This window comes from Miscanthus floridulus, chromosome 15 (assembly GCF_019320115.1).
Source record: "Miscanthus floridulus cultivar M001 chromosome 15, ASM1932011v1, whole genome shotgun sequence".
Lineage (NCBI taxonomy): Eukaryota > Viridiplantae > Streptophyta > Magnoliopsida > Poales > Poaceae > Miscanthus > Miscanthus floridulus.
Genome location: NC_089594.1, coordinates 18,831,763 through 18,843,722, shown reverse-complemented (window position 1 = coordinate 18,843,722; position 11,960 = coordinate 18,831,763). Strand labels below are relative to the sequence as shown.

Sequence of the window (11,960 nt, the reverse complement as noted above, 5' to 3'; positions counted from 1 at the left end):
ATCTATGACTATATCCAAGTCTTTATCGATGGTGGTGTTCATTGTTGTAGTTGTCTCGGCAATAATGGTTGTCCCTACCATGATCATGATCTTCACCGTGGGCCCTATGATGGTTGTGAGCCTCATTGTTCTAGTGGTAGCCCATTGAGATCATCATGTGCATTGTGCCTCGTGTTGATCGTGTACCTAGCATCGCAGTTTTCCTCAATCTAACAATGGACCGAACCAGGAGGGTGCTTGGAGCTACTGTTGCCATGGCTGGAGCAACCGTGGGGACTAGAGCTATGTTGTATCGATGTTTCTTGGTGTGTATGATGGCTATTAGTAGTGTCCTCGAGTTGGTCCATCATTGAGAGCTATCCATCTTTGAAAGCTACTTTCTCGGTGAGGACCCAAGCCTTGCAATGTGTTTAGTGAATCATGGGGCTGGCCAGTTCCACCAATCGTTGAGGACCTAGACGACAGAAGCCATGCTCTCACTTGTTCAAGTGAAGACAAGGACATCCTCTTCATCTTGCTCAATGTATTCAAGGGCATTGCAGTCACTGCGGCGTAGGTTGTCAAGAGTGTCTCATCGCTCAATCTCCTACTAGAGGTCTATCATTGCTTGTTGCGCTGATCCCGCTTCACTTTTAGGGTGAGTAGATCAACAACAAAGAGGCTATCTTGTTCACCATTGATGTCTCCTATGGCTTCCTGAGGGACATTGGGGTTTCATTCATCATGTTTGGGTGTTGCAATGAAACACTCCCTAGACGAGGTGGTGGCCCATGGAGGTCTCTCATAGTAGGGATTCGAGTTGTGGATGAAGTGCAGTGAAACTCTTTCGAGTAGCTCTAAAGTCATCTGGTTCGAGAGGTCAGTTCTAGAGATGGTATCGTCATCCTCCGTAGAATCAACGATTCCAACAAAGGTGGAGTAGCGATTGGGTGATCATGTAGATGCATATGCAACGTGATGTCCAACTAGCAACATGCTATTATGTTCTTGAGTGTAATGCCCCTGAGTCCAACTGACTTAGATCCACTCTACACATTGAGTGAATCACACCTACCACCATACCACTTACGCTTTCATCCTTGCTTCGCATAAAAACATTAATTAACCCGGGGATGGTGGGATGGACTCTAAAAGCCTTATATGTTGGTCTAACCCACCTTTAACAACCAAGGTGGGACTAAACCCTACACAATATCTTATTAACATGCATATGGGCCACTATGGACCACATTTCAATCTGGGCCAAATGTCACATTGAGTCCGATACGAAGTTTGAAGAAGTCTCGCCCACAAGAACAAGATCTACGTAAGAAGTCAATGGCATCGTGTTGGCAGTCCTTATTGACCAAATTCGACTGCCAATTAAGATACAAAAATGGGAGAACTAGTACATCTTGCACACATATGTCTTTCATATTGACATATTTCCACATGTATTGGAATATCAAGGTTTTGCATGACATATACATGGATACGGTGGAAAATATAGTCAAAATACGCAATCCAGGCAAAGCGTAATGCAGACTCAAGCCAAGAAATAGAAAGAAGGCCCACTTACCTTGCAAACTTGGACTAGTGTAACACCCGGTTTTAAGAACAAAACCAGATACACACCATATGTGAGCCCAAGAAGTCAAATCCCACATATGGCCACAAATAAAGGTAATATGAATAGACAATGCTTAATACATAGCGTATTAGTATAAAAGATATAACCTTAGATAGCAAACAGCGGAAAGACAACTCCGATCTTCAAGTGAAGACTCCAAATCCATAGGGACAACAGACAGGTTGACCACAAGCCTAACTCTTCCTGACTCTAGCAATTTGGTACCCATTCGGGATTTTTCTAAAGAATTGAAAAGTAAAGCAAGCGTAAGTACATATCGTACTCAGCAATATAACATGGGGTTCATGAGGCTCAAAGGGTTGACATTGGTTTACTATGATTAGCTTTTAGTGAGTTATCATTTTAGCAATTGAGTAGCAACAAGTTCAGCATAAGCCCCAAATAACCACATGATCATGTAAACAAGAATAATGTATCGCAAAAACAATAATAATAAGTAAGCATATGTATTATCAGTATCATCAGTGTTCATCATCTATTTAGTAAGAAGTCCATGCCGCTCATGAGACTAAAAGGCTAGCTCTAGGCCATTGGTAATAATGTGTATGAAATTTTACATTGGTCTTACCTTGTGAATTATGTCTATTTAATAATGGATTGTATATATTCTTGTGAATTGGACTTGTAATTGTAGTTTATATAATACTCTTGTGCTTGTGGTCAGATTTGAATTATATATGTTCTGGTCAGATTTGAATTATATATGCATATATATATATAAATATAAATATATGTTCTGGTCGAATTTGAATTGTAAATTTAAATTTTTTCGGCGGAAAAATATACTGTAGGAGTGGTTCTAGACTGAACCGCCCCTACAAACAGGTATTATAGGGGCGGCTAGTACTACAACCGCCCCTACAAACAGGTGTTACCAACCGTCCCTACAAATCGATTTGTAGGGGCGGCTGATAACACCAGCCGCCTCTACAAATTGATTTGTAGGGGCGGTCTAGGAACCGCCCCTACAAATGCATGATTTGTAGCCACGCTTTGGTAGGGGCGGCTGGCCAAACCGCCCCTACAAATCATCTAGGAGCCGCCCCTACAAATGGTTTATGTAGTAGTGAGATGTAAAGGGTAGCGCTGTGCTATGCTAGTCTACGGCTTGATTCCGTTGGGATCCGATCCTTTCTATAAGAGTCCATGTCCCACCTTAAACCCCAGAGGGCCATGGGGATACAAAATGTATGGTTTCTCCTAGGGATTCTCAACCTATGCTTCAGTCTTCTCCTTCAGGCGCTAGCGCTCCTGGTTCTCCTTTAGGCGCTAGCGCCTAGAGCCCCCTAACATTTAACTGCAATATGACTAGATTCCTTGCAACTATAGCAATATATATCACCCTTAACTGAAATTTCTCTCCACAACATGCAATCCACTTATAGCATGACCTATGTACATACTGCAATAACAGTAGAAAAACCAAACATATGCGCTTCTTTGGAAACACCCATTATATTTAATTTCCCATGTGGAACCCTCAATTCCATCCAATCCCCAATTTGGAATGACGGATCCAAAGGAGCCCATAGGGGATGTTTGGATCGCCAAGGCAACACCACCTTTGTCAAACGCCTGGGAGCGAGTGTGGCGCCAAGCAAAACTCACTACGTGAAAAACAGTTTGAAGCAGCGGGGCTTTTTTAGGGGCGGCTGGCATTGGAGCAGCCCCTACAGTGGCATGCTCGGGCCCCAGCACAGCAGCCACCCCTACAATGGCACTGTAGGGGTAGCTGGTAATATGAGCCGCCCCTACAAATGTGTCGATTTGTAGGGCCGGCTGGTATGTAGAGGCGGCTATTACTAGCCACCCCTGCTGTGTCCATTTGTAGGGGCGGCTGAATCACCGATAGAGAAATTAATTTCGACGGCGGTGAAACCTGAGCCGCGCAGCCAACTTGGGTCTGGGCTACGCTGGGCTTTCGGTTGGCCCAAAAGCGGGTGCATAAAAGCGCCCAGCCCTAACCCTAGCCGTTCTCTCAGCCGCCACAACCTCCCCGGGCATCTCTCTCTCACAAAAGCGGCAGCGCACCTTGGCCCCCAAGCGGCGGCGCACCCTAGCCCCCAATCGGTGGCGTTCCCTCCCCAGCCCCCAAGCGATGGCGCACAAGGCTAGGACGACGGTGGCGGCGCATCAGCCTTCCTCGGCCCACGACGGCAACGGTGGCGGTGGATCAGCCTTCCTCGGCCTATGACGGCGGCGGCGGATGTGTCCTTCCTCGGCCCGCGATGGCGCCCCCGGTCACCAAGCAGCGCCCTCCCTCTTGGCCACAAGCCTGTGGCACGTTGAGGCGAGGTCGGCAACGACGGGTGGATCCATCTCCCTTGCCCCTCGACGGCGCATCCCCAAGTGGCAGCGCCCCCGTCTCCTCCGGCACCAGCATGAGGTTAGGTAGGCGACAGCGACGGATCCGGCTGCCTTGCGTCATCTCCACGTCGTTTCGGGCAGCGCGAACCCCATCTCTGTGCTGGTCGGTTCCCCTCTCTTCCTCCCTCCCTAATCCATATGATTTGGCTTCGATTTTGATCACCATGCAGCAGATCCATTTATATCTAATCAGTTAAATAGATATAATTAACAAAGATTTCATCTGTTGTTTCATTTAATATAATATTATGAAGCAGTGTCTGCGAGTATGAGTGTGTCTGATGTATTCCTAGGTTTACTAAATAAGAGAAGAAAATTGTATGAATGCAGTGGAGTATCATACATTAGTTTTCGCAAGTTCAGCCCAACACAGCAGTGAAGTTACATAGGTACTTTCTTAGAAATGAAATTTAAATCTGTGCACTATTAATACCTGAGTGGTGTCCATTTGTGATTTTCATACCACTTTATATGATATACAGTGCCACAGGGATGTCATTGTATCCAATGAAATCTGTTTTAATCTTACGGATTTCTAATTTATTTTTGGTGTAAATTAGTCCATATAGGATTTACTGTAATTAAGTACATATAATGAATTTGTCTAGTGAATGGAAATATCTTACTGTAAATTTGTTACTGAATCTGTCAACTGATGAATAATTTGTCAGGTTCCACTTCCACACGTTCTTACTATAAAAGGCAAACTTATTTTTGACAACAAATTTTATTTTTTATTATAAAAATCTTGTCGTCGAGTGAATGGTTAGTTAAATTTCTCGCTACACAAGATTTATGCCTAGCTGAGTGTCAGTGCATTTTGTTTGTGCTAAAACCAGTATAAATTGCAAGGCTACAATAAATAAGAAGTATAGGATATAATCTAGTTTCTTATGAGCTTCTCCGAAGACTATGAATATTGCTGTAGTATGCAAGATTTCTGCATACATGCAATTTTTAGGGAGCCTCATGAATCATGTTCTTTGCATGCTTTTCTGATTGTTTTCAGATTTGGATTCTTTCAACTTGCAATGGCAACCAAAAAGGTACTAGTGAGATGAGTAACTGATTTGTTGGTATAATGCCAGTAAGCTTGATCCCTTTGAATTGTGAACCTTTAACTGCAGATATACATGGATGCTTACAGAAAACGTCTAGGATGTCTGACTGTCTCTGACTGTATTTTCATCTACGTTGTAGTCTATCTGGTTGCTTCAGTTCTCTACTGAAGTTTAGATTTGATTGTCTGATTTGATTGTCTTTGAACAACTCTTTTTCTGGTTCAGTTATGCTTGCAGGTCGATAGCAACACAAAGATCAAGCACATATATTCAGCAAGGTTTCAGCTGTCACTTCTCTGAACCTTCCTTTTATTTGTTTCTGTTTTGTCAAGTATCTGTCTCCATATCTCAGCAGTTCTCGGAAATGAAAGAACTTACAGTACTTTGCTCTGCAAATGTTGAAGTTTGTAAAATGCCTTCAAATTCTTATTAAGTTTTTAGTCAGGTGGATTATAAGTTTGACTGTTGTTGTCTCTTTCTATTGCCTAAGTTAATATTTATATTAAATTGGTTGATAATTTGTATGTGTGTTTAACTGTTGTTGTCTCTTTCTATTGCCTAAGTTAATATATATATTAAATTGATTGATAATTTTAATGATGGATTGTATATATTCTTGTGAATTGGACTTGTAATGGTAGTTTATATAATGCTCTTGTGCTTGTGGTCAGATTTGAATTATATATATATATATATATATATATATATATATATATATATATATATATATATATATATATATAGTTTTGCTATAATACACCTGGGTGCATCCTGTATATAGAATGCACCCAGGCCGACGGGCGCACCAACTTGGAGCAACCAGCGCGCCCAAACGAATATATGTCTGCATGGATTTTTTTGTTGGTTTGAATCTTTGAAACAAATTTTCTCCTAAACCGTAACCCCGATTGACAAACAGTTTGTTGCATCCGACTTAAAAAAATATTCTGAGCAAAACTAGATTCAATATGAATATATTTTTTATCTTTTAAGCGAGTTGCATGTCAATGTACTACCGATTGCAACTTTGTCTACCACCTAGTTGCAACTAGTTATAACACTGTGTATTATATACATCTGGTCACTATAATCACGCCAAGTTGCAATTCTGAGTTGCAATCATATCTGAGTAGCAATTGTGTTGCAATTGAGTAGTAACTAGTTGCAATCAATAGTAATTGGTTTGTAATCGGGTAGTAACTTTGTTGCAACCAGTAGTAATTGTGTAGTAACGAGCTGCAACCAGTGCTAAATACGCTACAGCCAAGTTGCAATTGTGTTGTAGAAGTGCTTGCAACTCATAGTACAACATATTGCAATTATGTATTTGAAAAAGAAAACTTCATCAAATACAGCCTTCATTGCAACCAGTGCTAAATACACTACAGCCAAGTTACAATTGTATTGTAGAAGTGCTTGCAACTCATAGTACAATATATTACAATTATGTATTTGAAAAAAAAACTTCATCAAATACAGTCTTCATTGCAACCAGTGCTAAATATGCTACAGCCAAGTTGCAATTGTGTTGTAGAAGTGCTTGCAACTCATAGTACAACATATTGCAATTACGTATTTGAAAAAAAAACTTCATCAAATACAGCCTTCATTACAACCAGTGCTAAATACGCTACAGCCAAGTTGCAATTGTGTTGTAGAAGTGCTTGCAACTCATAGTATAACATATTGCAATTACGTATTTGAAAAACAAAACTTCATCAAAATATAGCCTTTATGGATCTCGTTTTGTTAAGCATATTTTTTTCAACAACCTACTTCAAACAGATCTAAAATCGGATATGTGGTTTAGAAGATATCGTATTTTTTATTTTGGAATCAATAAAAGATCCCGTGCATACATGCTTCCTGGTGGGTGGGTGCACTCAATTCACAGAATGCACCCAGGTGCATTTTAGCCTTGTCCTATATATATATATAGAACTACTATCCTGTAGCTAGCTATAAAATAACTTATTCTGTAGCTACTTTGAGTTACGATAATTACTATATTAATTTACGAGATTATAGTAACTCCTTACTAAGTGGTTTACTATAACATTATGGTAAATATCCCCATGTGTTATAGTAACCCAACTATCGTAAATATGTATTGACATTATGGTAAATTAGTATATAAAATTATCGTAAATGGAGGTGGCTACAGAATAACTTATTTTGTAGCCTAGCTTCTCCCTATATATATATATATATATATATATATATATATATATGGTCGAATTTGAATTTTTTTGTGGAAAAATGTACTGTAGGGGCGGTTCTAGACCGAACCGCCCCTACAAACAGGTATTATAGGGGCGGCTGGTAATACAGCCGCCCCTATAAATCGATTTTGTAGAGGCGTCTAGCAGCCGTCCCTACAAATCGATTTGTATGGACGGCTGATAACACCAGCCGCCTTTACAAATCGATTTGTAAGGGCGGTCTAGGAACCGCCCCTACAAATGCATGATTTGTAGAGACGGTATGGTAGAGGCGGCTAGCCGGGGGCTGTAGTACCAGCCGGCCCTATAATACATGTTTGTAGGGGCGGTTCGGTCTAGAACCGCCCATACAGTACATTTTTCTGCCAATTTTTTTTTAAATTTACAATTCAAATTCGACCATATATATATACATATATATAAAGAACTGCATATACATGCTAGAAGGTTGAGTTTAACAGAGATTTGCAGTATTTTGAAAGAGGGGTGCTATGTTGTAAACCAATATCATGAAAATTTGTAATATTCTGTAATGACCAATGCATTTAAAATAAGACTACAGCAAGTACATCTGAGTATCTGACATAGATCAACACAGAGCCAGAGAAAAAAAGAAGAGAAACTTGGAGATCAATTGCAGCATCCATGTAGTACGCAAAGCCAATGTAACCATGTCAGATTAGACTAAATAGTCTTTGACTCTTTGTCGTCTAAGTTTAGAAAAAAAATCCTTCAATTTTGATGTTTTTGCTATAATCGGCAGAAAGCTTATGGCTTGCAAGATGTGCCTCAATATTATTCTTTTTTAATTACCAATGAAACATCGGTATACAAGATTCGTCTATCTAAATATATTGGACATTATTTTTTTAATTCTTTAACTCCAATTAAAACATTGTGCCGGCAAGTGTGCCTGCTATTGATCTAGTGCTACTGTCAACACACATGCAACTGAGTGTGCCTGGAAGTGTGCCTGCTATTGATCTAGCGCTACTGTCAACTAAACCTAGTTGACCCAATTGAGTTAGGTTTGGCTGTTCGAGCTCACTAGAGTGGATGTATGGACGCCGAGGATGGGGCTCGCCGTGGATGTAGCCGCCGGGGAGGAGCTCCCTGGCCGCCATCAGACTTCATTGCAGCATATGTGTTCAATGTGCTAGCCTTCTCAGAGCCAAACTTATATCCCTACGTGACCACAAAGTGAATGAAGTTACAGAATAGGCTGAGAACACGACTGCAAGATAATTTAAATTTAGCCATGGTCAAAGTTAACTTGAAATAAAATAGGTTTAAAAAATCACATCTGTTACGAAAGAAATTAGGACATGAATGAAAACAAACTGAACTCATATTCATTTTTTTCTGCCTCTAACCGGACACAAGGAACTCATACACAAGAAACACACACGAGCACAAGTGGTTTTTGGTGTCTGGAATGACTTTGCCTTTTTTGTTCTCTTCTACTTAGCCAAACGTGAGCTACAAATCAGGATATGATAGCCTCCTAACTAATGCAGAATATTACCCAATTATATATAATCAGCCTATTCCTCCTATTACTCCACGCTGATATTTAACTAAAGTAAATGCTATGAACCTAGACATTAGCATGCACCTAGACACACAGGATCATTTCCAACAACATCTTTAATCCCTAGCCCCCCTTGTCAGAACGGTACAGAATCCTTAATAGGTTCCTTGTAACGAGATAAAAACAATCAAACACTAGAACACTAGAGCAACATTGTTCCACTCCCTCAGACAAATGCCTTGATTGTCCTCCATGGTATAATGGAATGCATTAAATCGGACTCGTCACCTGTTTGCTCATCACAGAGAACACCACATATTCTAATTCTTCACATAGGGTTAAGATTAGATGTTAGGCCCCATCTGAATCTAAAGGTCATTCAATTAAGTACAACAAATTACAATAATAGTAGGAGATGATTTGATTGTATTAGCAACTCAACTTATTTGCACTGTCCTAGCAATCAACAGAACTGTTCGATTGGAAACTAGGGAAACTTTAAAATAATCAGTACATACATGGACAGAATGTTGGCATTCAGATTGAGAAATTTCTTATCCAGCAATTCATCCTCTGAAATATATGCAACACTACAGAAACATTGTTGTGTTCTCTCAGACAAATGCCTCAATTGTCCTCATGGTATAATGGAATGGATTAAATCGGACTCGTCATCTGTTTACTCATCACATAGAATGAGAGAACACAACATATTCTAATTCTTCGCATCTGGATATAAGGTTGATGTTCAGCCCCCATCTAAAGGTTATTCAATCAAGTCCGTTTCCCCACACCCACGTATCGCTGGCTGGCCCAGCACAAGCAAGTGCGCGGCAGCACCGCGCTTGTTTTCTAGTTTCGTCGGATTTCGGAACATCACTCAAAAACCTAACCTGAACCCATCACGAGATCTCAGCGATTACCTTCGTGATGCCGCCAGAGGAGCCGTGCCCCGCGTCGATCCGGGCTCCAAGCCCCACACCGCCACCGGAAGAACCCCGCGCTGCTACGCCGCCGCCGATGGGACCACGCTCCACGTCCATCCGGGCTATGCGCCGCCGCCCTAGGCTACGCGCCGCCGCGCCGCTGCCAGAGGGGCGCGCCCTCGTGCGCCGTCGAAGGGGGCCCGTGCTCGATCCGCGCATGCGCTCGAGAGAGTGAGAGTTGTGCTGTCGGCCGAGGGAGGCAGGGTGGACGTGGGTGGCTGAGAGAGGGTAGGAGGTTAGGGTTTGGGAGGGATGAAGAGGTGCTTATATACTTGTGTTTTCGATCCAATGGCTCTGATTCATCAGGGGTTCGTCCAACGGCTGGAATACATCGGGGCGCATAGTGCCGGTTCAAAAACCGTTGAATGGGCTGAATTATACATCGGGCCGTCTCTACATACCAGCCGCCCCTACAAATCGACGCATTTGTAGGGGCGGCTCGTATTACAAGCCGCTCCTACTGTGCCATTTGTAGGGGCGGCTACTGTGCTGAAGCCCGAGCACGCCACTGTAGGAGCTGCTCCAATGCCAGTCGCCCCTTAAAAAAATAGCCCGTTGCTACAAACTGTTTTTGGGCCGCCCTCAACTTGCCGTGAACAAACACCGACGCACGCCGATATTAATTGCCTCGTCCAACCATACGTACGTTGACGCATGTTCGTGTACATGTTGGAACTCGACAGTAACACATGCGCGCGTGCCGTGTAAAGATTGTGTGTGATATGTTGGTCCCTTCGCCAGCCATCAATAGCATCGTATGCATGGTTTCACCGGGTCATCTACGGGTCAACAGCTCGTCGGCCGGATATCACCGGAAAAGTGGAACAAGTGGAGAACGGTTGGGAGAATGGCACTTGAGCACTGATAGCGCTTGGGCAACATGCACCTCTTTCGTTCTAGCTCTTGCATCATCAAATCAGATTCAGATATGACCAAAATAATCAATATCGGTATAGAAAATACAGCCAACAATTAATGATTCAGGAAAATAAATCCATGTGGCAAGTACATAGGAGTAATCTACAAGCCATGGTACGAAACAAATACAATCATCCGGGTGGTGTAGTGTGCTACTATGTCTCTTGAAAGTGAGGCAACTTTATTACTGTACGCAATAATTTGACCACGAATGAGGAGACTATATTTAATTAATTTACATTATTTATATTTACATTTACAGGACAGTCGTCGTCTCGCTGTTTATTTGCTCCTACGTACGACCAGGGGCGGAGCTAGAATTTGAGCAAAGGGGGGGGGGGGGGGGGGGGGGCGCTATTTAAGCCGATAACAATCATACATGATGAAATATATATACAAAGAGAACGTAGACAATAACCAAATAAATGTTTATTTTAAATACAAAAGAAGGCTAAAAAACAAAATACTAAATATTATAAAGAAAATAGGAACAAAATTTAATTAGACCTTGGTGTCTAAGCTTCACCGGTCAATCTAAACCTAGACAAAAAAGAATCACGGTAATAATAAAAACAAAGGAGATGAGATGAGAAGATAAAAAGGAAGAATAATCCTAAATGAAATAGATGTCGTTGAGATAAATGCGGAGGGAGAATAAACAAGAAAAACACTGACTCTATTTATTAACTAGCTAATTATGCGTGGACCGTGAAGCGTGCAGTGTTCCCATCTTTTGCGTCATCGCCGTGTATTGACCGGAACATCCAGGTGCGCTCGCCCCCTAGTGCTCTGCTGCTCGAGGCCTCGTCAAGTGGCGCACGCGGGCTCCGTTAGTTGTGCACCCCGATCAGTGGCGCTGCCATCGGAGGTACACACATCGACCCACGTCGAACAAACACTACCGGAGACGGCTTCTTTGCCGAGTGTCCCAGGCACTCGGCAAAGGCCGATATACACTCGGCAAAGGGCGCTCGGTAAACAGTTGATCGGCAAAGACCTCTTTGCCGAGTGCACTTTATCGGGCACTCGGCAAAGCCTTTGCCGAGTGCTAATTTGACACTCGGCAAAGAAAAGTCGCCGTGACGGCGGCTTTGCCGTGTGTCAAGGTCAAGCACTCGGTAAAGGTCGCCTCTTTGCCGAGCGCCGTTGACTCAGACACTCGGCAAATGTGGCCACTATGCCGAGTGCCACCGGCAAGACACTCGGCAAATAGGAGACCTTTGCCGAGTGCCTTGCCCATAACAC

General features: G+C 42.4%; 2 non-coding genes across 2 annotated transcripts; both read right to left on the bottom strand.

Annotated features, from left to right (window-relative positions):
* Positions 1–9,032: 9,032 nt before the first annotated feature.
* LOC136509769 (small nucleolar RNA SNOR75) lies at positions 9,033–9,119 on the bottom strand. Its single transcript, XR_010772508.1, has one exon. It is a non-coding gene; the product is annotated as a small nucleolar RNA SNOR75 (small nucleolar RNA).
* A 301-nt stretch (positions 9,120–9,420) lies between these two features.
* LOC136509767 (small nucleolar RNA SNOR75) lies at positions 9,421–9,506 on the bottom strand. The gene has a single exon (XR_010772506.1). It is a non-coding gene; the product is annotated as a small nucleolar RNA SNOR75 (small nucleolar RNA).
* Positions 9,507–11,960: the final 2,454 nt, after the last annotated feature.